The sequence below is a fragment of the Bubalus kerabau genome, chromosome 11 (genome assembly GCF_029407905.1).
Source record: "Bubalus kerabau isolate K-KA32 ecotype Philippines breed swamp buffalo chromosome 11, PCC_UOA_SB_1v2, whole genome shotgun sequence".
Taxonomy (NCBI): Eukaryota; Metazoa; Chordata; class Mammalia; order Artiodactyla; family Bovidae; genus Bubalus; species Bubalus kerabau.
The window spans coordinates 34764988-34792362 of NC_073634.1; the positions used below are offsets into that span (position 1 = coordinate 34764988).

The following is a 27375-nucleotide window of genomic DNA, read 5'->3' on the forward strand; positions in this document are numbered from 1 at the left end:
CAATTCTCAGGGACACAGGCATATTTACCATGAAGTTAATGAAGATTAAACTTTAGGTTGAGCCTCTCACATTGAGCCCTCTTCAGATGGAGCCCTCTTAGGGGTCTCCTAAGATGCTAAACTAAATTCTGCATTCATAATTGTGTGCTGTTTTTTTGTTTTTTTTTTTTTTTAAAGGCCTCTCCTATTGCCAGAGCTACTTCAGATCTGTGTTCAGATGTGTTCAAAACCCATCGATCTCTACTTTTAGCAGAAGTGTCCTTGCTCAAAACCTGTCAACCCCCAACTTTTAGCAGGAGTTAACACAAATCTTTAAGTTGAGGGTCCAGACATAAGAATCACTAACTCAATGAACATGACAAGAGAAATTCTGGGAGATGGTGAAGGACAGAGAAGCCTGGCATGCCTTAGTCCATGGGGTCACAAAGCATCAGAGATGGCCTAGAGACTGAACAACAACAGCAACAACACAGATAGGAAGCTATTAACACAAACAAATTAAAAATTAGAAACAAGCAAGCAAACAAACAAACAGGTGGAACCAGATGGAAAGATGGCGAAGAATCTGACCTCCAATATCTTATTTCATGTTGGTTTTATTGCATTAGCATATTAAATGGCATGCCTACCAACAGCATTTTGGAAAGCTCAGCAGTGGCCACAGGACTGGAAAAGGTCAGTTTTCATTCCAATCCCAAAGAAAGGCAATGCCAAGAATGTTCAAACTAATGCACAATTACACTCATCTCACATGCTAGCAAAGTAATGCTCAAAATTCTCCAAGCCAGGCTTCAACAATATGTGAACTGAGAACTTCCAGATGTTCAAGCTGATTTAGAAAAGGCAGAGTAACTAGAGATCAAATTGCCAACATCTGTTGGATCAAAGAAAAAGAGAATTCTAGAAAAACATCTACTTCTGCTTCATTGATTATGCTAAAGCCTTTGTGTGGGTCACAACAAACTGGAAACCTTTTCAAGAGATGGGAACACCAGACCACCTTACCTGCTACCTGAGAAACCTGTATGCAGGTCAAGAAGCAACAGTTAGAACCCAACGTGAAACAACTGACTGGTTCCAAACTGGTAAAGGAGTATTTAGGCTCTATATTGTCTTCTGCTTATTTAATTTATATGCAGAGTACATCATGCAAAATGCTGGGCTGGATGAAGCACAAGCTGGAATCAAGATTGCTGGGAGAAATATCAATAACCTCAGATATGCAGATGACACCACCCTTATGGCAGAAAGCAAAGAGAAATTGAAGAGCCTCTTGATGAAAGTGAAAGAGGAGAGTGAAAAAGCTGGCTTAAAGCTCAACATTCAGAAAACTAAGATCATGGCATCTGGTCTCATCACTTCATGGCAAATAGGTGGGGAAACAATGGAAACAGTGACAGACTTTATTTTTTGGACTCCAAAATCACTGCAGATGGTGACTGCAGCCATGAAATTAAAAGATGCTTGCTCCTTGGAAGAAAACCTATTATCAACCTAGTCAGTGTATTGAAAAGCAGAGATATTACTTTGCTGACAAAGGTCTGTCTTGTCAAAGCTATGGTTTTTCCAGTAGTCATGTATGGATGTGAGAGTTGGACCATAAAAAATATTGAGCACCAAAGAATTGATGCTTTTGAACTGTGGTGTTGGAGAAGACTCTTGAGAGTCCCTTGGACTGCAAGGGTATCAAACCAGTCAATCCTAAAGGAAATCAGTCCTGAATATTCATTGGAAGGACTGATGCTAAAGCTGAAGCTCCAGTACTTTGGCCACCTGATTCAAAGAGCTGACTCATTAGAAAAGACCCTGATGCTGGGACAGATGAAGGCAGGAGGAGAAGGGGATGACAGAGAATGACATGGTTGGATGGCATCACCAACTTGATGGACATGAGTTTGAGCTATCTTCAGGAGATAGTGAAGGGCAGGGAAGCCTGGCGTACTACAGTCCATGGGGCCACAAAGAGCTGGACAGGACTGAGCGACTAACACCACCACCACCACCAGCAGCCATGATAGGACATTAAGAACCAAAAACGGATGAAAAGGGGGTGGCACCCAACTTTGTTGTGAAAGCCCCACCCCTTCCTCCATAGACTAGTGCATATGCCTCCCCATCATTAGCCTCACTCCTTTCTTTGTTTTTATTCTTTAAAATTTTGTCCTGGGATTTTTTTTTTTTTTTGGTTTATAGTAATAAAAAATGATAGAATAATAATACAAACATAAGTATGTATCATTTAAGGAGAATGTATCATAGGCTAGACACTCCTTTGGAGGCTTGTTATTAATAATCTTATTTACTGAAAACAGTCCTGTTTTTTCTTGCTAAGACTTTTCAGCCTTTGAGTCCCTGGATCAGGGAAGTGAGCAAGGCAGTTCATGAAGAAATCAGAAAAGAAATGGAGTAAAATTTTGAGATCTCAAGAGAAAACTGTAAAGTCAGGACTAGGGGGGAAATATGACTTATAGCATATTATCAACTTTGGGATATTTTTCTCTATATTTTGTAATTTATCACTCTAGATAGAATATAAACTTCTTAAGGAAAAGAGTAAAATTTAGGTAATTAAGCATACAGCAAACTATTTAACACAAATATACTATTGACTGATCTATAAATTTGTCAGCTATTGGCCCTGAGAAGGGAGAATCTGTGATAAAATAGTGTAATTGATAAAATAATTCAAATTCCACTTCTTAAACTTTCCTTATTCATAATAGTTATTTCTTGCATATCAGATATGTTCACCAGAATATGGAGTTCCTCTCTTAGGAATTCCCTAATTTAAAATAAAAGGTCATGACCATAAAGTTACCTTGAGTGGTTTTGGTAAAGTGTGTGGCTGGCATCATCTCGCACATAAAGAGTTCATGTTAAACTCCTGAACACATTTTTTTTCCCCTTTACTCTTCCTTTCTCCCTTTAAAAGACTGAGATTTTACACGTCAAATTTCAGCCCAGAGAGATTTTTTCTGTAGTGATGTTATAAATCCTGACAGGAATCAGTTACTATAAAACTGCTGACAGATACTTATCTTTAACATGGCTAGTGGGCACCACTGTGTCCTAAATCAAACTAAGACAAAACAAAAAACTCATACTATATGTAATCCCTCCAAGTTCTAGCACCAGTCAAATGTACAGGGCTGTTTTTTTAAACAGAGCCAATAATCAAGGCAGCCTATAGATAGACAAAGGGAGATACAATACTCTACAAGCTCACCACAGAAGTAAGAACTGCCAGAGGTTCTATTGAATAATTCAGTATTTTGGGCTCCCAGCTAATCAATACTGAATACTCATTGGAAGCACTGATGCTGAAGCTGAAGCTCCAATACGTTGACCACCTTATGCAAAGAGCTGACTCATTGGAAAAGACCCTGATTTGGGGGAAGATTGAAGGCAAAAGGAGAAGAATGTGGAGAGGATGAGATTGTTAGATAGTATCACCAACTCAATGGACATGAATTTGATCAAACTCCGGGCGATAGTGAAGGACAGGGAAGCCTGGCATGCTGCAGTCCATGGGGTCATAAAGAGTGGGATATGAGCAAGTGAACAACAAAGCTGATGAACATCCTCCCAGAGAAACACCAGCGGAGAGTATGGAATTTGAATCTGGTATATTTTCTTTAATGCTTTAACCAAGTATGAAACAGTGGACACCACAGTGTTTCAGCAATCTGCCCAGCATCCCAGGACTCTGCCTTTAGAACAAGCATTCTCTCAGTTTTTTCACTCTTTTCTCTCCAAACAAACTTATACTTAAGACATGAAGTACATCCTTTTAGGCCACTATCCCCATGTAGAATTAAAATAGCACTAACACATGACACTAAAATGATACAAATGATCATTTATAAAATAATTATTCCATGTGTTAACGTGAAGATAATAAAGGCAATGATTTTGCTATGCTTTGCTGTTATTTACTATAACTTGATTCAACTTAACATGCAAGTCAAATATTGTTGCAGCAGAGTATAATTTGCTCATATAGCACTAAACCAACTTTATCATCCTTGGTTAATAATCTGCTTACCTTAAACAATATTTAATTCTGTGAAATTCTTGAGAAACCCCAAAATCTGGATAATCTTGTGTTTGTGGGAATCAGTGACATTAGAGAAATAAAATACACAAAGCATAATCATGTTTACTTGCTCAATTATAGAGGCTGGATACTTGAAGCAAATATGGTAGTTACCGCATTTGTCTTCTTTTAAAAAATGCTTTTGAGTTGAATATCCAAAGCTGATTTGACAAGACCTTTTAGGAACATGAGCATCTTCCTTGGGTATCATTTCAACAGTCAGTAAATTCTCTTGAAGGAGATGTGGGTTTCTTTTCATAACTAACAACAGAGAACCATGTTGGCAGCAGAGATAACTGGATTAGTCTAGTTGTCCTTCTAATCTGGGACCTGCACTTGATGATAAATGAAAATTCATTGTAATTGTTAATTGTGCAAGACTGGTTATAAGGCTAGGCAAGGTAATTAGCTGCCTAGATATTGTCAGGAATGCTTTGGTGACTAATAATATCAGTCTCTTCTTTCTCACAGTTTTTGCAAATCTATGCTGCCATGTTATTTTAAACAGGTAACTAGTAAGGATCAAAATGCAAATATTAGTCTTTCTAAGAGGGATAATTAAACAAACCTTTATCTGATAGCATTTCAGTAGGGAAGCCAAATGAAATCTTTTCCAGAGCAAGGCAAAGGATAAATAATACATATGAACATTAATAAGGATTTGTCAGCTGGGTGTCTACCTGTGATGCCTGGTTAAAGGAAGAGACACCTGGATATTAGGTGCTGAAAAGATAGACCTTGACTGATTTATTACCCATTAAGCTGTGGATGACCTATGCTTTAAGCAGGAATTCTTACTGCTGTCTGTACTGGGGCAGATTGAAATGTCTTTAGTATTTCAGGTGAGACCTGAGATATTGCCATGTGTGAACAGTCTGAGAGAAATAGACTAATGACTTTCAAGAACATTATGGAGAAATACAAGAACATGGAATTTAGGAACAGAAAGAAAACAACAATAACCTGGGTTTGATTCATGGCTCTGTCTCAGCCTAGCTGTTTGTCCTTAGTGAGAGTGAAGTCATTCAGTCGTGTCCAACTCTTTGCGACCCCATGGACACCAGGCTCCTCTGTCCATGGGATTTTCTAGGCAAGAGTACTGGAGTGGGTTGCCATTTCCTTCTCCAGGCAATCTTCCCGACCCAGGGATCGAACCCAGGTCTCCCACATTGCAGACAGACGCATTACTGTCTGCGCCACCAGGAAAGTCCTGGGTCATCTGTATAGCTTCCCAGGTCTTGTTTGATCTGTCTTAGTTCTAAGAGGGAGAAGGGCTTATGGACCCGGGTTGGTCTGAATTCTCCTCCAGTTTCAACTAAGGGACATACTCGAGCTGGCTTTTGTGGAGGAGGTGTTTCCAGATATGGGGGCATGTTTGGATACAAGGAAGAAGCACCAGGCCACTTGGGAGCTGTGGGAGGCTCCAGTCTCTTTGGTGGCATGGGAGGTGAGCCTTTACAGGAAGGGTTCCTTCTCTTGGTTGCCTGTGCCTAACACCATTTGCCTAGTAGGCTCACTTTCAGGGCATACAACAATCCCATACTTAAGACAGAGCTCCTTCATATCTCTTAGTCGAAAGAAAATCTGGACATGGGGATCTCTGTCCATTTCTCTTGTCTTCTGCAGAATAATTCTAGCTGCAGGATGGTATTGTAATTTAAACTCCCATCCTTAACTAAGTCGTTTAACTTCTTAGAACCTCAGTTTCCTTTTCTGTGAATGAAAGAAACGGATTATCTTGCAGAATCATGCTGAAGATAAAATGAGACAAGCTTTGGGAAATTCCTGAGCAAATATTAGGAATTCAGGTAGATAGAGTCACAGATATGATTAACTGTCTCCAACTACATATATCCTCTTTCATGCTACACATAGTCATTGCATTTTCTCTCTCTCTGACTTGATTTCACTTCATAAATCTTTCTACCACCACCCCAACACATGTACTGTTTAATCAAACTAAACCTGTCTAATTCCACCTTATGTTATAAATCATACCTAACCTGTCTAAAATCCTTTAACATATAATGGCTCCCTATAAGCTGTTCTAATGAGTAAATCCAAGACACTAATTGAAAATGAACTTGAATGGCAGAGCAGATCTCCACCGCTCCTCAGAAGGGGAGGTTGCAGGTCTCCCTGAAGTGAAAGCTCTTCATTTACAATGCACAGAAAAGAAAAAAAGGAGGGGGGGAACTACTGAGAACAGTAGTGGGGTGTGCAGAGCCATGCTTCTCAGAGCTTGGGTTATAGATGATGTCTTTGGGGCAGAGTTTAGATGCCTGTGAAATAAGCTAGGACATTATATTAATTAGGATTGCTCTCATATGCACTAATATATCATGGCAAATTAACAAGGACTGAAAGAGAGCTCATCTTCTCTTACACATGTTCTTAGGGCAAAAGTTACTTTTGAATAGTAACAAAGTAGTTACACAAATTGACATAGAAGAGACTCCCTCTGTTGTGATAAAACTGGCTTATGTATTCCTCCTCTTTCCTGCAAGGTAAAGACACAGTTCAAAAAAAGTTGAATAACAATACTGATTTGTTTACTGAACAGCTCAGGAAAGTTAGAAATGCCTTAAATATTTTTTTAGCAGGCAATATAACATAAGTTGGCACATGCATAGAGCCCAAAATGACAACAATACGATTAATTCTCTCTGCATATTTTGTTATCTCTATCATTAAAAACATTTAGTATGAAGCCTAAAGAATGCATTCCTTATTCCCAAAAGGCAAAACTATGCCAAACATTCCAAATGAATGTAAGACAAAATGTAATTTGATCACTGTATTTTCAGGCTATAAAAGAAAATTCTCTATCAGCATTCTGAACCATTCTTCCCTAATATAAGTACCAAACATGCCATCTTAAGTATCAGTAGAAAAATAAGAGGAATGTGACTTTAAACCTCAGACTCTAATGAGGTTTTGTTTAAATATTCACACTGTTCTTAGCCTGGGTACAAACCCTGTCTGTAAATGAATTCATTTTGGCAATTTTCTAATCTCATTATACCTTTTGTCAGAAGAATGATTTATCAGAATTACAATGTGTAATGCTGTATATCTTGTGAAATATCGTCATCTGGACCAAGACAGTATCATCATTTGACTCTTTCAATATATGATATTTTCATTAGCAGCAGGATATTCATTCCTTCCCCTCTACTCAGCAGGGCTATAAATAGAGAGGCCAGCCAACCAAATCACACAATATTGAAAAGATCAGAGAAGTATAGTATACTACTATAATTTACAGAATGTTGTTTGTGAAGTATTAAAACTCTTGACACTTTATTTATGTGCAGAGAAAATAATGAAAACATAAAGCAGTGTACAGCGGTCACATTATCATTGCTGTGATGCTGGAGACAGTATTGAATGAAGCTTTCCTTTGCAGTGAAACAGGAATTAAACAAGCAGGAAGGTCTGTTTAGGTAGTCAATAACAAGATTGCACTTCCTCCTATTAGATCAATATAGGATTTTAAAATAAAGAAAAGGAATCAAAAATAAAGTGAAGAAGCATGAAAAAAATAAAGCGAAGAAGCACACTGCTGAGGATAAAGGCACAGTCTATTATCCTGGTTCCAGAAGAAACTAAAACTTATGGTCTAGTTGGCAGAACTGGAAGATGTCTTCTTTAAGAATACCAGTTTCAGATCAGGCATCAATGGTTAAATTTTACCCAGTTACATGTATGATTTAGGATGAGCCAAAGGAGACAGTGTAATCTCACGCTAGAGTTTTGGTCTTAATATTTCCTGCCTGAGTTGTCAAATTCTTTATCTAACTGAGTTAAAGTAAGAACAAAAAGAAAATTGCTCATCTGTACTTCAGCAAATGTTATTTGTGGGAAACATCCATACAACTTCATAAAAAAGATGCTGAAACCTAAATCTTGTTAAAACAAAAGAAGTTAAAGAGAGCCATATTTGAAACTCTTGACCACCTTTCCCCCACCAGTAACTTTATCCAAATGCTAGCCATTCTACTGCATGTATTCAAGGGCATTTATTAGCTGGTATTATGTAACGTGCTGCAGAAGCTGGAAGGATGTTTAATTCCCAGTTCCACAGTTTTCTGTTTCTTCTTACCACTGTTGTCTTATTAGGTCATTATTTCTCATTACCTAAAAGAAATTTTTTTTTTCTTAAATAGGTTACTATCCCTACAATGTATTCTTCATATTCTTACCAAAAGGAACTCTTCTGTAACTGAAATTTGATATTATTTTCCCCATCCTAAACCTGTTCTTGTTCCCACCTTATATAGAATCCAAACTCTTCCACCTGCCATTCATGGTCCTCCAGGGTCTAAGACTTGACAGTATCTTTGGACCCTGGTCCTGTCAAGCCCTATGCAAGTGTTATATTAGTGACATCAGTCTCCTGAAACTAATCTTATGGAGATCACACAGAAAATCTGGTCAAGCCTGACCCTCTCAGCTCCTGCCACATCGCCGCCAGCACTTGTTCTTCTTAAAAGAATAGAAGGGTGCTAACCCATTATGGACCTTCTCCCAATGAACACCACTGGACTTTTCTTAAAGCAGAATAAAAGGTACAAAATTGTGTCAAAAATCACTACATTTGTCTCATGGTAGAATGAATAATTTGTGTAAATCTCCTTATATCACTGACCATATGCTGATTTCCCCAGTGTATTTACCAAACTAAAAAGGAGACAACGAAAAATGTTTAAGAGAAAAGAAAGGAAAATAAAGAAGTGTGGGAGGGTAGCAGGGAACAGATAGAAAAGTAACAATCTCTAATAAACTAATTTAACAGGGCTTTTGCCATTGGGTTAGGCTATTGGCTTGGTTCTGATTATTAGTGTGTAAGTTTTGTCCATGAAGATTATAATCAAAGGACAAAGCATGCCTTCCATTTTCTGGTACAGCCACCGAGGATTTTTCTACAGAAAAATCATGTTTTTTACTATCAGAAAAAAAAATTGGCTGTTATCAGCTGCCAAAAAAATGAGTGAGGAATACCAATTCTGGCACCCTGATTATGGACTTCTAGCCTCCAGAACTGTGAAACAATATATTTTTGTCATCTAGGCCATACAGTCTATGGTGCGTTGTTATGGCAGTCCTAGCAAACTAAAACAAACTCCATTATATTTTCTCACATATAAAATGGATCTCAGTAACATTCTGTCTCACAGATTTTGTGTGAGGATTACATGAGATATTTTATGTAAAACTCTAGCACAATGATCAGTATATCCAATAATTAGTTTACAATATTGTGATGGTTTTTGCCATACGTCGATATGAATCGGCCACAGTTATACACGTGTCCCCTCCTTCCTAAACCTGCCTCCTACCTCCCTGCTCACCCTTTCCCTCCCAGTTGTCACAAAGCACCAGCTGCATCAAACATAAAACTCTCACTGATGATCTATTTTATATATGGTATATATATGTTTCAATGCTATTCTCTCACTCTCCCACATTCACCTTCTCCCTCTGAGCCCCAATTCTGTTCTTTATGTCTGTGTCTCCTTTGCAGCCCTGCATATAGGATCATCAGTACCATTTTTCTAGATTCCATATATATGTATTAATATATGCTCTTTGTCTTTCTCTTTCTGACTTCTTCACTCTGTATAATAGGCTCTAGATTCACCCACCTCATTGTTCATTGCAGCATCATTACAATAGCGAGGAGATGGAAGCCACCTAGATGTCCATCAGCAGAGGAATAGATAAAGAAGTTGTGGTACATATATACAGTGGAAAATCACTAAACTATATAAAGGAATGTACTTGAGTCCGTTGTAGTGATGTGGATGAACCTCCTGTGTCTCTCGTATTACAGGTGGATTCTTTACTTGATGAGCCATTGTGGAAGCCATAGGCAATGCATTCTTTGCTAACCTGTTCTTATGAGCTTTTATTTATTAACCTTTTAGCTAAGGTAAGAAGCCATCTATTTTCCTCATTATTAGAATATTTTCTTTTCCCTCTTACATTTAAAAATATTTTGGTTATATATTTATATGTGGAACACACTCAAGGAGACTTCAGGTAAGAGGCAGGTTTAATATATACCAGTTTCTACATAGCATGCTTTCAATTGCTTTACACCCCAGTCATGAAAAATATCTCAAAATTGAGTACCTTTGAAGAACAGATCCCATTCATTACTCAAAATCACTTTGTCTGATGAAGAAGAGTTGGTTCAGATGTGTATTAGAGTTGTGGAATCATCAATTCCTAAGGTTTATGATATTAGATATGATATCAATTACTAAGGTTTATGATAATAGAATATAACTAAAATGTACTTTAAATAAGTGCAATAAATAAACATAATATTTTGCTTCAGAATATTATTAAGAATGACTCATTTTTCTAAAATTGAAAGAAATATATCTTAGAATATAAAATCATAAGAATGCTTTAAAGAGAATTTTTATATCATTATATCATATTTCTGGAAATCTAGAATCCAGAAGAGAAAAAAAAAAATCTCTTCCTAAGCACACAAATTATACCTTTAGAAACAGGCCATTATGGTATGAAGCACCCCTAGAGGGTATTAAGTGACCTAAAACTTTGATTTTGACATTTATTTATATATAAGACATTTCTTTGGAAAAGGCAATGGCACCCCACTCCAGTACTCTTGCCTGGATAATCCCATGGACGGAGGAGCCTGGTAGGCTGCAGTCCATGGGGTCACTACGAGTCGGACACAACTAGGCGACTTCACTTTCACTTCTAACTTTCAGGCATTGGAGAAGGAAACGGCAACCCACTCCAGTGTTCTTGCCTGGAGAATCCCAGGGACGGGGAAGCCTTTTGGGCTATTGTCTATGGGGTCACACAGAGTCGGACATGACTGAAGTGACTTAGCATAGCATAAGACATTTCTTTAATATGGCAATAGTTTTTGTTGAAAGTTTTGCTTTTAAAGCTAATGTATCCTACGCATATTACAGTGATCATAGCCTGTTGTTACCAAGACAAGTTTTACTAAGAATTGTAGACTCTGGAAAGAGTAGTCTAGATACCGTGAGATGCAGTAGTATGTTACAGAAACCACCTGACTTCAGAGTCAAAGGTCTGTTCTCACTCCACTATCACCTGCTTCTTTGTCGGGAAAGCAGCAGAAGCTACTTTGTGTCTTGGTTTCCTTGTTTGTATACAGGGAGAATAATATCTGCTGTACTTTGATCTAGATTGTTATAAGTAGTAAGTGAGATAATGTGTGTAAAAGGCACAAAATATTTTGATGTTGGTAAATATGAGTTATCAGAGCAATATCAAGTTCTTGTCTGGATATACTCCCTGTCAACTTAATTTCTATGATTGCTGCTTTGTTACAAGAACAAGGAAATGAAGGAAAATGTTATTTTTTATTTTATGAAGTTATAATTAGAAGCTGGTACTTATTTACAAAGTCTAACTGGGAATTGTCAGGGTATTTTAATGGAGAGACCTTTGTTTTCTTAGATGATGAACTGCTTTGCCGCTACTAGAGCCATGATGTGTACTGAGCAGTTTGTTTATATGACATTTTATGCTGAAATAGCAAACTAGAGTTTGTATTGATCTCTACAGATAAAACATATTAAAATCCCATTAGTCTGATGCACTGATGTCCTACATGTTATGAACCTCTCTTCTGTGTTTACACACTAGTGACTTGAAACAAATGACACTAGTGTAAGAGCAAGAGTCTATGTCTCTTCTTAATACGGTTGGGGATGAGGGATTGAAAAAAAACTTTTAATTTATACAGTTGGTTAGAAATGAAACTTGACCTCTCTTGTGCCTTACTTTCCTCATTTGTTAAAGAAGGGTTAGCAGTATTTACTTCTCTCACTGTGGGGGTCACACAAAATAACTTGCTAATGATTATAACATGCTGTGAAAACTCAAAGAGTTTTCTCTGTAGGTTTATTACCAACACAGCTCTGGAGCCAGAACAGAGTCAGTCCATTTTAAACATTCTTCAAGACTAGAGTCCATTATAGTCTATCTTAAGATAGTCCATAAGTATAGTTGGGACCATCTTAACTACTTTAAGAACTTCTGTGCATGATTACACTAAAATGCTTTTATGGACTTTAGCGACTGAGAATTTTTCCAACAAAATTACTAACCATTTATTTGTGTGACAGTAAGCAGGTAAACCACACACACACGCACACACACACACAGAGGTGTGTGTAGGGGTGTGTGTGTGTGTGTGTGTGCTCCCCAACTCTTTATTTTAGCATGGCAGACTATCAAAGTGTAATGAGGCTAAGCATTTATCTTTAGGTAAGAGAATTCTCCCTTCTTTTATTTTTATTATTACATCCATTATACATTTACTTAATGTTAGAATCCTCCTACATTGGATTATTCAAAAATGTGTTAATTTTCAATAATTGGTCATTTTAGAGTCTTTATATACTTTGACCACCTGAATCAAAGAGCCTACTCATTGGAAAAGACTGATGCTGGGAAAGATTGAAGGCAAAAGGAAAAGAGGGTGGCAGAGGATGAGATGGCTAGATAGTATCATTGACTCAACAGACATGAATTTGAGCAAACTCTGGAGATAGTGAAGGACAGAGAAGCCTGATGTGCTGCAGTCCATGGGGTTGCAAAGAGCTGGACACAACTTAGTGACTGAACAACAACAAAGAGTGATTATAATTGATATCTATTTAATTATATCTTGGTTAGAGAACACACTGTAAGATTTTATTCTTTTGAGATATGTTGAGACTCGTTTATGATCAAGCATATGATCTTAGAAAATATGTCATGGATACATTAAAGAAAGTTTCACTCCTATTTTTGTTGAAGTTGTCTGCAAATGTCAATTATATCAAATTAGCTGAGAGTGTTCCTTAGATCTTCTATCTTCTTACTATTTGGGGTCAAATTTTCTAATCATTAACAACAAGAGTATTATGCAAATATCACTATGAATTTGTCTTTTTCTCTCTCTAGTTGTGTCTATTTTCACTTCATGTGTTTTGGAGCTCACCTATTAATTGCATGCATTCACATGTAAGATGATTATGTTTCCCTAGTTGCTCTTTTATCATGAATGTCTACCTTTACCTTCAGAAATACTTTGTGTTGAGATTTATTTCATGTAATATGAGTATGGAGATACTAATACTGATGTATATTATTGTCACCTTACTATGCAAATTCTTTTCTAGATGTCTGACATATCATTTTCCTTTCCTTCCTTTGAAATGTTCTGCATCTTTATATTTAATAGATATCTTATAGATGACTTATAATTGAGTCTGCCTTCTTCATCCAGACTTACATTCTTTGCTTTATAATTGGAACATTTTTTTGCATTTTTATTTAAAGCAATTTCATATAGTTGAGTTTACATCTACTATTTTGCTAATTATTTTTATTTGTCCTTTTTAGATTTTGTTGTTTTTTATTGACTGTGGCTCCTTATTCATGGTTCCTTACTACATTCCATACTGTGTAGGAAATGACAGGAGCTGAAGTTGGACATAGAATTACAGAGAAATTATGAAGAAAGAATTATATATGCCATCCTAATTAATCTAAATTTTATTGTGCAGATATTAAAGATTCATTAAGCTTTTATGGACATTTAAGATCTTCTTTTAATGACAGGATGATTCATGGAGAATATGCGAATGAAATCTGACCTAAAAGAAGAAAAGTTTGTAGGGAATCTATGAAAATAGTCTGTCAAGACATGGGGGGAACTTAAAATTAAGGAATTCCAAATAAAGATGAAGACAAGAGGATGCATTTGAGAAGAACTCAGAGGGGAAAATGTCAGAATCTGGTGATTTATAAGCATGGACATTTTGATAGTTAATGTTTCTAGATACTCTTAAGTTTCTATCCTGAGAACTGTCTGAGGATGACTCAGGTGGTAAAGAATCTGTCTACAATGCAGGAGACCCACATTCAATCCCTGGGTCAGGAAGATCCCCTGGAGAACACTGATGTTGATGGTACCATTTACTGACCAAAGGAGAGTAGAAGACAGGTAGAATTGGAGGTGTCATAAGCTTGTTTTGGGGCTTGATGTGTTTTCAGATATTTGTGGGCACCTAGCTACAAATACTTAATGGGATGCAAATTTGGAGCTTCAACAAAAGCTTGGTCTAGAGTAAAACATTTGGAAGTTATCCAATTATCTATCAGTTCAGTAGGAAGAAGGATGAAATTTCCTGAGGAATATATAATCAGAGACTTATATTATGTCCACTGTGATTATGTGAATGTGGACATGTGTGTATACACATCAATATGCATGAGGATATTTTAAATTGTTGAGTACAACATGAAACCTAAGGTTACTTTTAAAACCAAGTCGAACAAAACTAAAGAACATACACACTAAAAATTGATTCTATATAAATCAAAATTGACCAGAAGTGTCCTTACCAGTTCAATCATTAGCTTTATCTATGAAGTTATTCTGTGTAATGTTCTGCTTTTCAGGTTGCAGCTAGTTTAACAACATTGGAGCTTCTCAGTTCCCATTCTGATTGCATCTCTGTGAAGATTTTTAGTCTGTTTACTCATGAGAAGTTAATAACCAGCTTCACTGAATATACAGACTAAGATCTACTTTAAAAAAGGACAACTGTTCAGTTTTACAACAGTGCCTTAGATTTCAATGCGGAAGATCCTAATTACATCCAGTTTCAGGAGGTGGTTAAATGTTTTTCGGATACTGAAACTTGGTTATATCGAATGATTCATAAACTTGTACTTTTCAAAGATTTATTAAGGATTTTTATTACAGAAATATTTAATATATATTTTTAGACTTCAGGATTGACTAGAAGAAATGGTTCATGCCACAGTTTCACTGGTAAGATACTAGGTTGGAAAGGGAAGAAGGAATTAGCAATGTGTAACAATTAAGGAATGAAGATTTAGATAAAAACTGTTACCTAGGATACCTGTGCTGCACAAAATGACCTTTTCTTGTCTAGTGATTTCACAGGCTCTCACAGATGTCAGGGAAGTCAGTTTGCATCACAGGGCACAAACATCTGGACCTTGCTCTCCTGCCTTCTCGCTGCACACCCTGAGCTCAAAGACATTTAAACATCATGGTCAGACTGATTTCAGGATGATGCACACATCCTGAAAGTGAGATGTGGATTATGTTTATGACTCTAAAATATTATCACTCAAAAATAGCACTGCCTTTGTGAAAGCCTACAATGTTATTAAAATATTTCCCATTATCATCTTCCTAGAGGGCAGAAATAAATAGACAAGGCAAATAAGTTCTCTTAGGAATTCTGTCTTCTCATTTCCATGGAAAATTCACACTCTTCATATGAAATGTATTTGTTTTCTGTTCAGACTGCAGTGTTTCTTCCCCCAATTCACTGACAGCCATTCTGCTAACTTCATGCTTAACTGCATATCCTCGGGCTATGATAATTTACACACCCTCTGCCTACATAGGATGCTGCAGGTCAAATCGTGTTGTTGACAGAAAATGCACAATGACTGCTGCTACCATACTACTTTTCAGCTCATGCTCTGTGCCTGGACTCCTCTATACATATAAAGTATATGTTCAGGAGATCTATAGGCTCACACAAGAGAACAGGCAGTATAGTTGTTATGCAGACCAGGAGGTTACTATGCAGAAATGTTAGAGGACAAGATTGTGTTCCTTTAATCCTGGCTCCCCCTTACTATCTTTCTTGAATACCTGATACGCTGTTTTACACATAATAGTTACTTAAAATATGACAGTGAATGACTGCTTCAAAGAAAAGCAAGCCACTAACTGATATGTTGTGGGATAAAATATACACTGATTCATATTCTTCCTTAATATTTCTCTTAAACTTATTTGCTAATTTTCTCTTTAGAGCAATAAAGAAAGCTGAGTGCTGAAGAACTGATGCTTTTGAACTGTGGTGTTGGACTCTTGAGAGTCCCTTGGACTGCAAGGAGATCCAACTAGTGAATCCTAAAGGAAAGCAGTCCTGAATATTCATTGGAAGGACTGATGCTGAAGCTGAAACTCCAATACTCTGGCCACCTGCTGCGAAGAACTGACTCATTGGAAAAGACCATGATGCTGGGAAAGATTGAAGGTAGGAGGAGGAGGGGATGACAGGATGAGATGGTAGAATAGCATCACAGACTTGATGATGGACTTGAGTTTGAGCAAGCTCTGGCAGTTGATAATGGACAGGGAAGCCTGGCAGTTGGTAATGGACAGGAAGCTGCAGTCCACGGGGTCACAAACAGCAGGACACAACTGAGCAACTGAACTGAACTGAAATGAAGTGCAAGTCTTAGTCGTTCAGTCATATCCAGCTCTTTGCGAACCCACGGATTGTAGCCTGCTAGGCTCCTCTGTCCATGGAATTCTCCAGGAAAGAATATTGGAGCAGGAAGCCATTCCCTTTTCCAGGGGATTTTCCCAACCCAGCTTCACACCCGAGTCTCCTGTATTGCAGGCAGATTGTTTACCATCCGAGCCACCAAGAAAACCTTAAATTTGTTCTTTATGTGTGTGTATTTATTTCTTATTCCCAAGAGTAATGGCTTAAATTTATATAACTTTAAAGTTCTATTTAATATAGTATTTGATTCCATAATGTGAGGTTTCTAGAACCAAAGTCTGTATCCTAGGTTGACATTCTAACTGTTGAATGAAAAAGTTGGTGAATGAGTGAATAAATGGATCTGTTTCACTGAAACATCAGAAAGTATGTCATTACAGCAGGCTTGCTGTTGAATTTAACCCTGACTACTAATGAGCAGTGGGCCAAGGAATGTTACTTATGAGGAAGCAAATAAATGGATTAGATTAAGTCTATTACCTTCAAAATCACAAACAAGCAGAACACATTCCTGGAAGCAAAGAGGAATAGATTAAGTAAAATCATAAAGTAAGGATCAGAGTGGAGAAACACAAACAGGTCCAAAGGAGAGGTCAAACACTGGTAGGATCTGACGTATTTTGTCTCTAAGAAACTGTACTTAGGATAAGTAGGAATTCCAGTTGCAAGGAGAGATGGTCAGTAAATAGAGAAAAATAATACACCTTCCCCCCTGCCCATTGTTGTATATGACAAGCTATCACTGTCTTAGTCTTTTGCTTAGGTCAGAAATCTGGCCATGATATGGCTGGATTTTCTGCTCAGGGTCTCACAAAGCTGAAATCAAGGTGTGAGCTAGACTGGGTTCACATCTAGCTCCAATGGTTGTTGGCAGAATTAAGTACGTTGCTCTTGCAGGATTGATACAACTTTTCTTATTGACTCTTGGCTGGGGTACTCTTATCTTCCAGAGGCTACCCAGCATTTTCCACTCTATGGTCCCGTCCACAGTATGGGAGCTTGTGTCTTCAAAACCAGCAGGAGACTGCCCAGACTTTTCTTCCTTTTAAGGTTTTACTTGTCTGGGTCAGGTACCCCCAGCTAATCTTTTGATTAGACCTTAATCACATTTACATAGTCCTTTTCACATATTGTCTACCCATAGCATTGAATGCTACTCCATCATCATCATAGATCTACCACATTGAAGACTGAACAAGGCAAGTACACCAGCTGTGTGGGAATCTCCAGGGCCATGCTAAAACTCTACCTACCACAGGAAGTGAATCCTTAACTCTGAGTAAATGAGAAATTGAGGGGCATAGTAAAGGAAAGAAAAGAAGGGATGTTCAAAAAGCTTCCCAATATTAAATTGGGAGCTGTTGATTCTCAAGCACTGTATGAGAGAAATGCCTGCATTGAGGGTGAGGAGAGGTGAACAGAAGCTGTCTCTGAGGGGGAGACAGACAGCAGAGGAGGGACTTAATAATTATCTGAAGGAGGATGGTGCCTTGTCAAGAGAAGAATTAAAGTCAGAGCATTTACCTAGTAATCACATTGGGAGAACTATGATTATAAAATTACTGGGGATAACTCTGAAAGACATGTTGGCAGTAATTTGCTTCCAAAGATTAAATAGAAGTTTTAGAGGTGGAGAAATGGAGTATGTTTTGAAAGAAATATAGTTCGGAATAAAAAAAAAATTCTCAAAATTACTGGTTTGATTATGCAGAATTATAGTGATAAAAACTATATGAATGCTATTCAGAAATGAAATGACTGCTAGAAAAGACAAAAATCAGTGACTAAAAAGGCACAAGAAATGTCATAAGTTTCAACTAAGAAAGAGGTGAAAATGAAAAATAGAAGTAAGAGTATTTAGAAAAAGTTCGAAGTGTCGTATAGTGCAAGGCATTATTATCGGTGATCCAGACAGGTGTGCTCCCCTGGCCACATGTGACGTATCTGTCAGGTCTCTCTTTCCCCAAGTAGAGAGGATGGGGCTGATATATCAGGCTGCTAGAGGTAAACATCAGGGTATATTTTATTGAAGCATTTTAAATGGGGAGAGGAGAAACAAAATGCACAGGTGCAGAGAAAATATTTCAAGCCAATTATATGACATGGAAGGGCATATTGAGTCCAATTAGTCATATTTGTAAAGACTAAAAGAGAAAAAATAAAAATAAAAACCACAGATATGTAGTGAAACAACACATTTTGTAAGGGCAGAGTTTGACTTGAAAGGTTGGGTCCTGCATCACTAAAATTAGAACCAGAGAGTGCAGGCTGACTGAGAGAACAAGAGTAACAGGGCTCAGGCTGAGGAAAAAGCTGAAAAATTCCAGGGATGAATATGCACTTCATTCCCAAACAAGAGTTCTTGATCTAGGGAACTAATATGAAAGAAAAGAAAACATACCAAAGCTTGAGAAATGGTGATGCAGAAAGGAAAAAAGGAGAGGCATTAAAAAGAATAGGTCTAAATGAACATCACAGAGCAACATGCATTGAAATCAGGTAAGTAACTGTTGTAAATGGCAGAAATACAGAAGCATTCAACAAAACTAAAGAAAAGGCCTATAGGATAGGATGGAAATAAAAGTACAGTTTCCCAGGAAGGCGGTATTCCAATCCAAGAAAAGTTGCTCATTAAGATGAGAAGTATGAAGAATGAGATGGCAAGAGTGAACATAGACATTTTAGGAATCAGTGAATTCAAATGGACCAGAATGGACAAATTTAATTCAGATGACCATTATTTCTACTACTGTGGGCAAGAATCCCTTAGAAGAAATGGAGTAGCCATCATAGGCAACATAAGAGTCCAAAATGCAGTATTGGGTGCAGTCTCATAAATGACAGAATGATCTCTGTTCATTTCTAAGGCAAACCATTCTATATTACAGTAATTCAAGTCTATGCCTCAACCAGTAATGATGAAGAAGCTGAAGTTGAATGGTTCTATGAAGACCTACAAGACCTTCTAGAACTAACACCCAAAAAAGATGTCCTTTTTATCAGAGGGGACTGGAATGCAAAAGTAGGAAGTCAAGAGCTACCTGGAGTAATGGGCAAATTTGTCCTCCAAGTACAAGATGAAGCAGGGAAAAGGGTAATAGAGTTTTGCCAAGAGAATGCACTGGTCATAGCAAACACCCTCTTCCAACAACACAAGAGAAGACTCTACACATGGCATCACCAGATGGTCGATACCAAAATCAGATTGATTATATTCTTTGTGGCCAAAGATGGAGAAGCTCTATACAGTCAGCAAAAATAAAACCAGGAGCTGACTGTGGCTCAGATCATGAACTCCTTATTGCCAAATTCAGACTTAAATTGAAGAAAGTAGAGAATACTACTAGACCATTCAGGTATGACCTAAATCAAACCCCTTATGATTATACAGCGGAAGTGACAAATAGATTCAAGGGATTAGATTTGATAGACAGAGTGCCTGAAGAACTAAGGACAGAGGTTCACGACACTGAACAGGGACAGTGATCAAGACCATCCCTGAGAAAAAGAAATGCAAAAAGGCAAAATGGTTGTCTGAGGACACTTTACAAATAGCTGAGAAAAGAAGAGAAGCTAAAGGCAAAGGAGAAAAGAAAAGATATACCCATCTGAATGCAGAGTTCCAAAGAATAGCAAGGAGAGATAAGAAAGCCTTCCTCAGTGATCAATGCAAAGAAACAGAGGAAACCAATAGAATGGGGAAGACTAGAGATCTGTTCAAGAAAATTAGATACCAAGGGAACATTTCATGCAAAGATTGGCACAATAAAGGACAGAAACAATATGGACCTAACAGAAGCAGAAGATGTTAAGAAAAGATGGCAAGAATACACAGAAGAACTATACAAAAAAGATCTTAATGACCCAGACCATGAGGTGTGATCACTCACCTAGAGCCAGATATCCTGGAATCCGAAGTCAAATGGGCCTCAGGAAGCATCACTATGAACAAAGCTAGTGGAGGTAACAGAATTCCAGCTAAGCTATTTCAAGTCCTAAAAGATGATGCTGTGAAAGTGCTGTCCTCAATATGCCAGCAAATTTGGAAAACTCGGCAGTGGCCAAAAGACTGGAAAAGGTCAGTTTTCATCCCAGTCCCAAAGAAAGGCAATGCCAAAGAATGTTTCAGTTCAGTTCAGTCGCTCAGTTGTGTCTGACTCTTTGTGACACCATGGCTTCCCTGTCCGTCACCAACTCCTGGAGCTTACTCAAACTCATGTCCATAGAGTTGGTGATGCCATCCAACCATCTCATCCTCTGTCATCCCCTCCTTCTCCTGCCTTCAATCTTTCCTAGCATCAGGGTCTTTTCAAATTAGTCAGCTCTTCACATAAGGTGGCCAAAGTACTGGAGTTTCAGCTTCAACATCAGTCCTTCCAATGAACACCCAGGATTGATCTCCTTTACGATGGACTGGTTGGATCTCCTTGCAGTCCAAGGGACTCTCAAGAGTCTTCTTCAACACCACAGATCAAAAGCATCAATTCTTTGGCACTCAGTTTTCTTTATATTCCAACTCTCACATCCATACATGACCACTGGAAAAACCGCAGCTGTGGCTAGATGGACCTTTGTTGGCAAGGTAATGTAATGTCACTGCTTTTTGATATGCTGTCTATAAGGTTGGTCATAGGTTTTCTTTCAAGGAGCAATCGTCTTTTAATTTCATGGCTGCAGTCACCATCTACAGTGAATTTGGAGACCAAAAAAATAAAGTTTATCACTGTTTCCAAAGACACAAAAGGCAAAGAATGTTCAAATACCACAGAATTGCACTCATTTCAGACACTAGCAAGGTAATGCTTAAAATTCTCCAAGCCAGGGTTCAACAATATGTGAACTGAGAACTTCTAGATGTTCAAGCTGGATTTAGAAAAGGCAGAGAGACCAGAGATCAAATTGCCAACAACCACTGGATCATTGAAAAAGCAAGAGAGTTCCAGAAATATATCTACTTCTGCTTCATTGACTATGCCAAAGTCTTTGACTATGTGGATGACAAAAAACTGGAAAATTCTTCAAGAGATGGAGCACCAGACCACCTTACCTGCCTCTTGAGAAATCTGTATGCAGGTCAAGAAGCAACAGTTAGAACTGGACATGGAGCAAATGGAGCAAACCAGAAATGGCTGGTTACAAATTGGGAAAGGAGTATGTCAAGGCTGTATATTATCACCCTGCTTATTTAACTTTTATACAGAGTATGTCCGGCAAAATGCCAGGCTGGATGAAGCACAATCCGGAATTAAGATTGCTGGGAGAAATATCAATAACCTTAGATATGCAGATGACACCACCCTTATGGCAGAAAACAAAGAACTAGAGTCTCTTGATGAAAGTGAAAGAGGAGAGTGCAAAGGTTGGCTTAAAACTCAACATTCAAAAAACTAAGGTCATGGCCTCTGGTCTCATCACTTCATGGCAAATAGATGGGGAAACAATGGAAACAATGAGAGACTTCATTTTGGGGGGCTCCAAAATCACTGCAGATGGTAACTGCAGCCATGAAATTAAAACATGCTTGCTCCTTGGAAGAAAAGCTATGACCAACCTAAGCAGCGTATTAAAAAGCAGAGACATTACTTTGCCGACAAAGGTCTATCTTGTCAAAGCTATGGTTTTTCCAGTAGTCATGTATGGATGTGAGAGCTGGACTGTAAAGAAAGCTGAGCACCAAAGAATTGATGCTTTTGATCTGTGGTGTTGGAGAAGACTCTTGAGAGTCCCTTGAATTGCAAGGAGATCCAACCATCCATCCTAAAGGAAATCAGTCTTGAATATTCATTGGAAGGACTGATGCTGAAGCTGAAACTCCAATACTTTGACCACCTGATGTGAAGAACAGATTCATTTGAAAAGACCCTGATGCTAGGAAAGATTGAAGGCAGGATAAGAAGGAGATGACAGAGGATGAGATAGTTGGATCGCATCACGGACTCAATGGGCAGAGTTTGAGCAAGCTCCGGAAGATGGTGAAGGACAGGGAATCCTGGTGGGCTGTGGTCCATGGGATCACAATGAGTCGGACATGACTGAGCGACTGAATTGAACTGAAAACTTCTCACTAAGTCCACGTGTTCTGTTCCTCCCAGCCTCCTCTTCTGCCTCATGAATGGCTGATCCCATGTCCTCCTGTAGTCCTGAACTCTAAAATATTTTTTCCAAATCTTTCTTGGTTAGTGGTAAGCATAAAGTTGAAGGATCCTATTTTATCAGAACTGTCTTTAAATTGTTCATTATTTGTTGCTGTTGAAGAGGGACCAAGTGAACTAATTCATGTAATGATGCTGTTGAATAAAGCTTAATGAGATTTTCCCTCAGGAAATTGTACATTTTGTTACAAGAAAAGGATTTACCTCAAGGTGAGATTTTCATGCAGGAAATGGCTTATTTAGAGTCAGGGCTTTCCCATGATTCTTAAAAGTAAAGCCCAGAGATAAATGCCTAGTCATTCTGCAAATACGACTAGCCCTCGATGAAAGTCACGGAGTTTTGCCAAAGAAAGTCTGGATCTTATGATTCTGTATCTCTTATTTGTATCATAGGCATTATCATTTGTGATCACAGAACATAGTCTGGGCTAAATGTTGCTAAGGATACAGCTTCACTTTGCATATTTATTTGTGGGCGCACATTTAACAAGCATTTATTGTAGAATCTGTTATGTGTCAAGCAGTACCCTTGAAATTAGGGACACAATATTGAGTCATGTGTCCCACTGTTATGGAGCTCAGGGTTCGACAGTTTAGCAGAGAAGTCCTATACACAGCTACCTCATCTCATTAATTCTAAAACACATCTTTCATTTATATTCTATCACCTCTGGAGTTGAAATGTTTCATAAAATCGATGGCCCCATGGTTTAATGCAAACCATTTCTCTTTCTTTGTGTTATATAAAGTAATGGGACACATTATCATCAATGGCATCCTAGATTTGAGAAATATAATACCTCTAATTACAAAGATGTAAATGCTACACAGATCTTACTAAAGAACATGGAGGAAACTGGAGAAAACAATGTCAAATTTCAGAAAGGAGTTGATTCAAAAGGATTGTTGATAAGATTCAAAAAAATTTCACCAGGCAGGAAGGAGGAAGGCTAGGGAGACCTGCAGGGCATAGAGAACAGCAAGAACATTTTACATGTTAATCTTGACACAACTGAGTGATCCTGTGTGCTACCTTATAGAGGTCCTTGGAAGATTGTTGTAAGATGAAACTGGAAAGGTAAATTGTGATAAGAGAGTAGAAACCTTTAAATGGCTTTAACAATAGCTCTCTGATATCATTTATCTGATATCTTTAAGTTTGTTTGCTTTCTTCCTGTTTCAACTATAGTGAGCTTGTACTAACTTTCCAGACTACCTGTCAATTTTAACTAGCTTAAAGGAGGCTTGGAGAAGCAGTAACAGTACTCAAGTTTAAGCTATCTTGTAAAGCAGGTATTGATTTGATTCTTAGCTAGGTGACTTCTTAACTCCAAATAACAGGAAATACGCAAAAGTGGAAAAGAATAGTGATTTTTGTTTTTCAAGTGAAGATGAAGTTTAAAGAAGATGAAGATGGAGTTTAAAAGCCTTCCATTCTTTTCTACCTCTGACTTATCTATCCATTAACTGATTTATTAGCATAGTTTTAAACTTTTCTTAGGGGACTTGTGTATGTTCCCCCTTTCCTATCCCTAGGAGAGGATGACAATCATTGTTAATATTAATAGTTCTGCAAGACAGGAACACATTTGGTAATGATTAATTTATTATGTTGACATTCCCTTTTTTGTTGTTATTGATTTCGTGTTCTACAGTTTCTGAATTAACAACAAGGCAGGATTGACTTGGATCTTAAAGTCACTTTTTGGCACCACTGTAAAGCCTGGATTATTTCTTTGTCTAAGAAATATAACAAATGTATGGTATGCGTTAGGCTAACATATTCCAGAGAGCTGGCTATGGGTAAGGAAGAGTGAATCTGGATCCAATCCTCAGACCCAGCCTGCGGCTGCTGAGAGCAGGACCATGCTAATTGCTGGGTGACAATTGGTGAAGGCAGCCCCTAGGCAAAAAGAGAGGGGCCCCACTTAACCACACTCCAAAGTTGGGAGTTATGTTAACATGTATTCTTTCCAGACCTTGTCTGTTCTCCCACCAGTGACCATCATGCCAGGTAGTAGGCTACTACTCTTCAATTCTAAACCCACACTTCTAAAAATATGTCTTCATGATGCTGGATGAGGACTCTGTAAACCCATTTTTGCTTTGACATACGGCTTCCCATTAGGATCAGCCAAAAGCGGGCAATGGAGGGAATCTACAAGGCTGCAGTAGAAAGAAAGGACTTAGTTATTCCTTGTTTACTTCCTGGCTGTTTGCATCAATCGTTCTTGTCACCGTTACCCTAGAAATACTTCTTTATGCCAACAATGACAGTTTTTCCATAACGGGAGGTGATTTCTAAGAGATCTGGGTCTCAGTTCCATGGAGACGCCCCTCTAAATTCCTAAGTTTTGTACTATTCCAAGGTCTTCCCTTATTCTCTAGTGCTGGCTGATCTTTCCTGATAACTTAGACAGTTTTTGTTTCCCATCCGCTTCCTCATTCGTAATATTATGCCAACTTAATTCTTTTTGATTTTAAATTTTCTATCTTAAGAATCTTTTAAAATCATTGATGTTGTTTCTATCACCTGACTGCATGTTGACTGGTCCTGTCTCAGTGATCTTCATATAGTCCCTATATCAGAGTCTCAGCCTATTTGTTTTGCATCAAGTCTAGGATTCTTACTTTTATCAGAAACATAACTAAATAGGTTGGAGGGGTAAGTCCATGCATATCCTTTTCATGTTACTTGTGAAGAATTCAAATGTGGCAACTAATGTGGGCATTAGCCCAGACTTTTTCTTCTGGGAAATTTCACATTTTTTTATGGTTTTCTTCTATCAGAAAGAATGTCTTTCTTTATTATTATTATCTATATATTATCAAAATATTATCTATAATATTTTGAGACTTTCCTATAGTTTAGCTCAGAATGAGTTTGCATGAATGTCCTAATATCTCACTTGCAGACTAGATTTATGCTTCTATTTCAATTAAGCTCATTATATTGGAAATACTTGTCAGTAGTTAATAAGCAATGTAAAATGTTAGACATCAAAGTTATAGGTAAGCTAGAAAACATAATTAACAAATAATATTGATATAAATATATATAGTTTTTCAACAGAAATATTGCACAGAAAGAACTACCCCTCTTGTCACAGAATATCTCCTCAATAAATGTTGCCTAATGAATGAGTGAACAGACCTGAATTAAGGCAGAAGCAGAGAAGGTAAAGGGAAAAGGGTGAATTGGGGGAGCTTTTACCAATTACCAGAAGAATTGCTTGGTTGTGGAGTGTGAGGAAAAGGAGGTAAATGGAATAACTCTGGATTTTGGGGACAGTCTTGGTAATTGGACAAATGATAGTGGTATACACAGACTAAAAAGAAAAGCCAATGGATGGAACTGGTGAGGTTCAGAAGTAAATATTCTCACCTTAACTACTCAATCATTTGTTGTGCTCTTTAGCCATGCATATAGGCTTTAGGCCAAAGAAGAGAAGTTTACCCTGAAAATACCAAGTTCAGTCCCTGCTTCACCTCACACAAGGGACGAGACAATAAGACCCTTCCTGAAGTTAAGGCCTAAGCCAACCTTGCCTCATAATATGTTGGTGCCTAACAATTGTCGATCAAACTGTCACTGGACTCTTGATAAATAATATTCTGAAATGTTATTTATGTTCTTCTTCTTCTCTGATTATTATGGATATCAATCATGTCTGCTAAAACCTCAACCAGCACTGGAGTTTTATGAAATTTGCCTTCTCAAATATATTATAATATATTATATATTAATATAATGGAGAAAAGACAGTTTCTTCAATAAGTGGTGCTGGGAAAAGTGGACAGTTACATGCAGAAGAATGAAACTAGAAAATTCTCTAACATTATACACAAAATTAAACTCAAAATGGATCAAAAGCTAAATATAAGGCTGGACACTATAAACTCTTAGAGGAAAACATAGGCAGAACATTCTTTGACATAAATTGCAGTATTTTTTTGATCCACCTCCTAGAGTAACAAAAATAAAAACAATAATAAATGGAACCTAATTAAACTTAAAAGCTTCTCAACAGCAAAGGAAGTAAAAAACAAAATGAAAAGACAACTTACAAAATGGGAGAAAATATTTGCAAATGAAGCAACCAAGTGATTAATCTTCAAAATATACAAACAGCTCATGAAGCTCTATGTCATAAAAACAAATAATCCAAAATGGGCATAAAGTCCAAACAGACATTTCTCCAAAGAAAATATACAGATGGCCAAAAAGCACATGAAAAGATGCTCAACATCATTATCAGAGAAATGCAAATCAAAGCTACAATGAGGTGTCACCTCATACTGATAAGAATGGCCATCATCAAAAAGTCTACAAATAATAAAGACTGGAGAGGGTGTGAGGAAATGGGAACCCTCCTGCACTGTTGCTGGGATGTAGATTGGTACAGCCTCTATGGAGAGCAGTATGGAGATTCCTTTTAAAGAACTAAACGTATGATCCAGCAATCCCATTCCTGGGCATATATCTGGGGAAAGTCATGATCTGAAAAGTTAAGTGCACCCCAATGTTCAGTGAAGCACTGTTTACAATAGCCAGGATATGGAAGCAACCTAATGTACACTGACAGAGGACTGGATAAAGAATATGTGGTTCACATATATAATGGGACATTATTCAGTCCTATAAATAAGGAAATAATTTACATCAACACGGAGGGACCCAGAGATTATCATACTAAGTCAATCAAAGACAAATACCATAAGATATCATTCATATGTGGAATGTAACTTTTTTTTAAAAAGATACAAATGA

The 27375-nt window shown here is 37.6% G+C and overlaps 1 protein-coding gene across 17 annotated transcripts in view; it reads right to left on the bottom strand.

Moving 5' to 3' along the window:
* Nucleotides 1-27375, bottom strand: part of LOC129623048 (uncharacterized) — a 367755-nt gene that overhangs the window by 114149 nt on the left and 226231 nt on the right. The gene's annotated exons all lie outside the window — the stretch shown is intronic.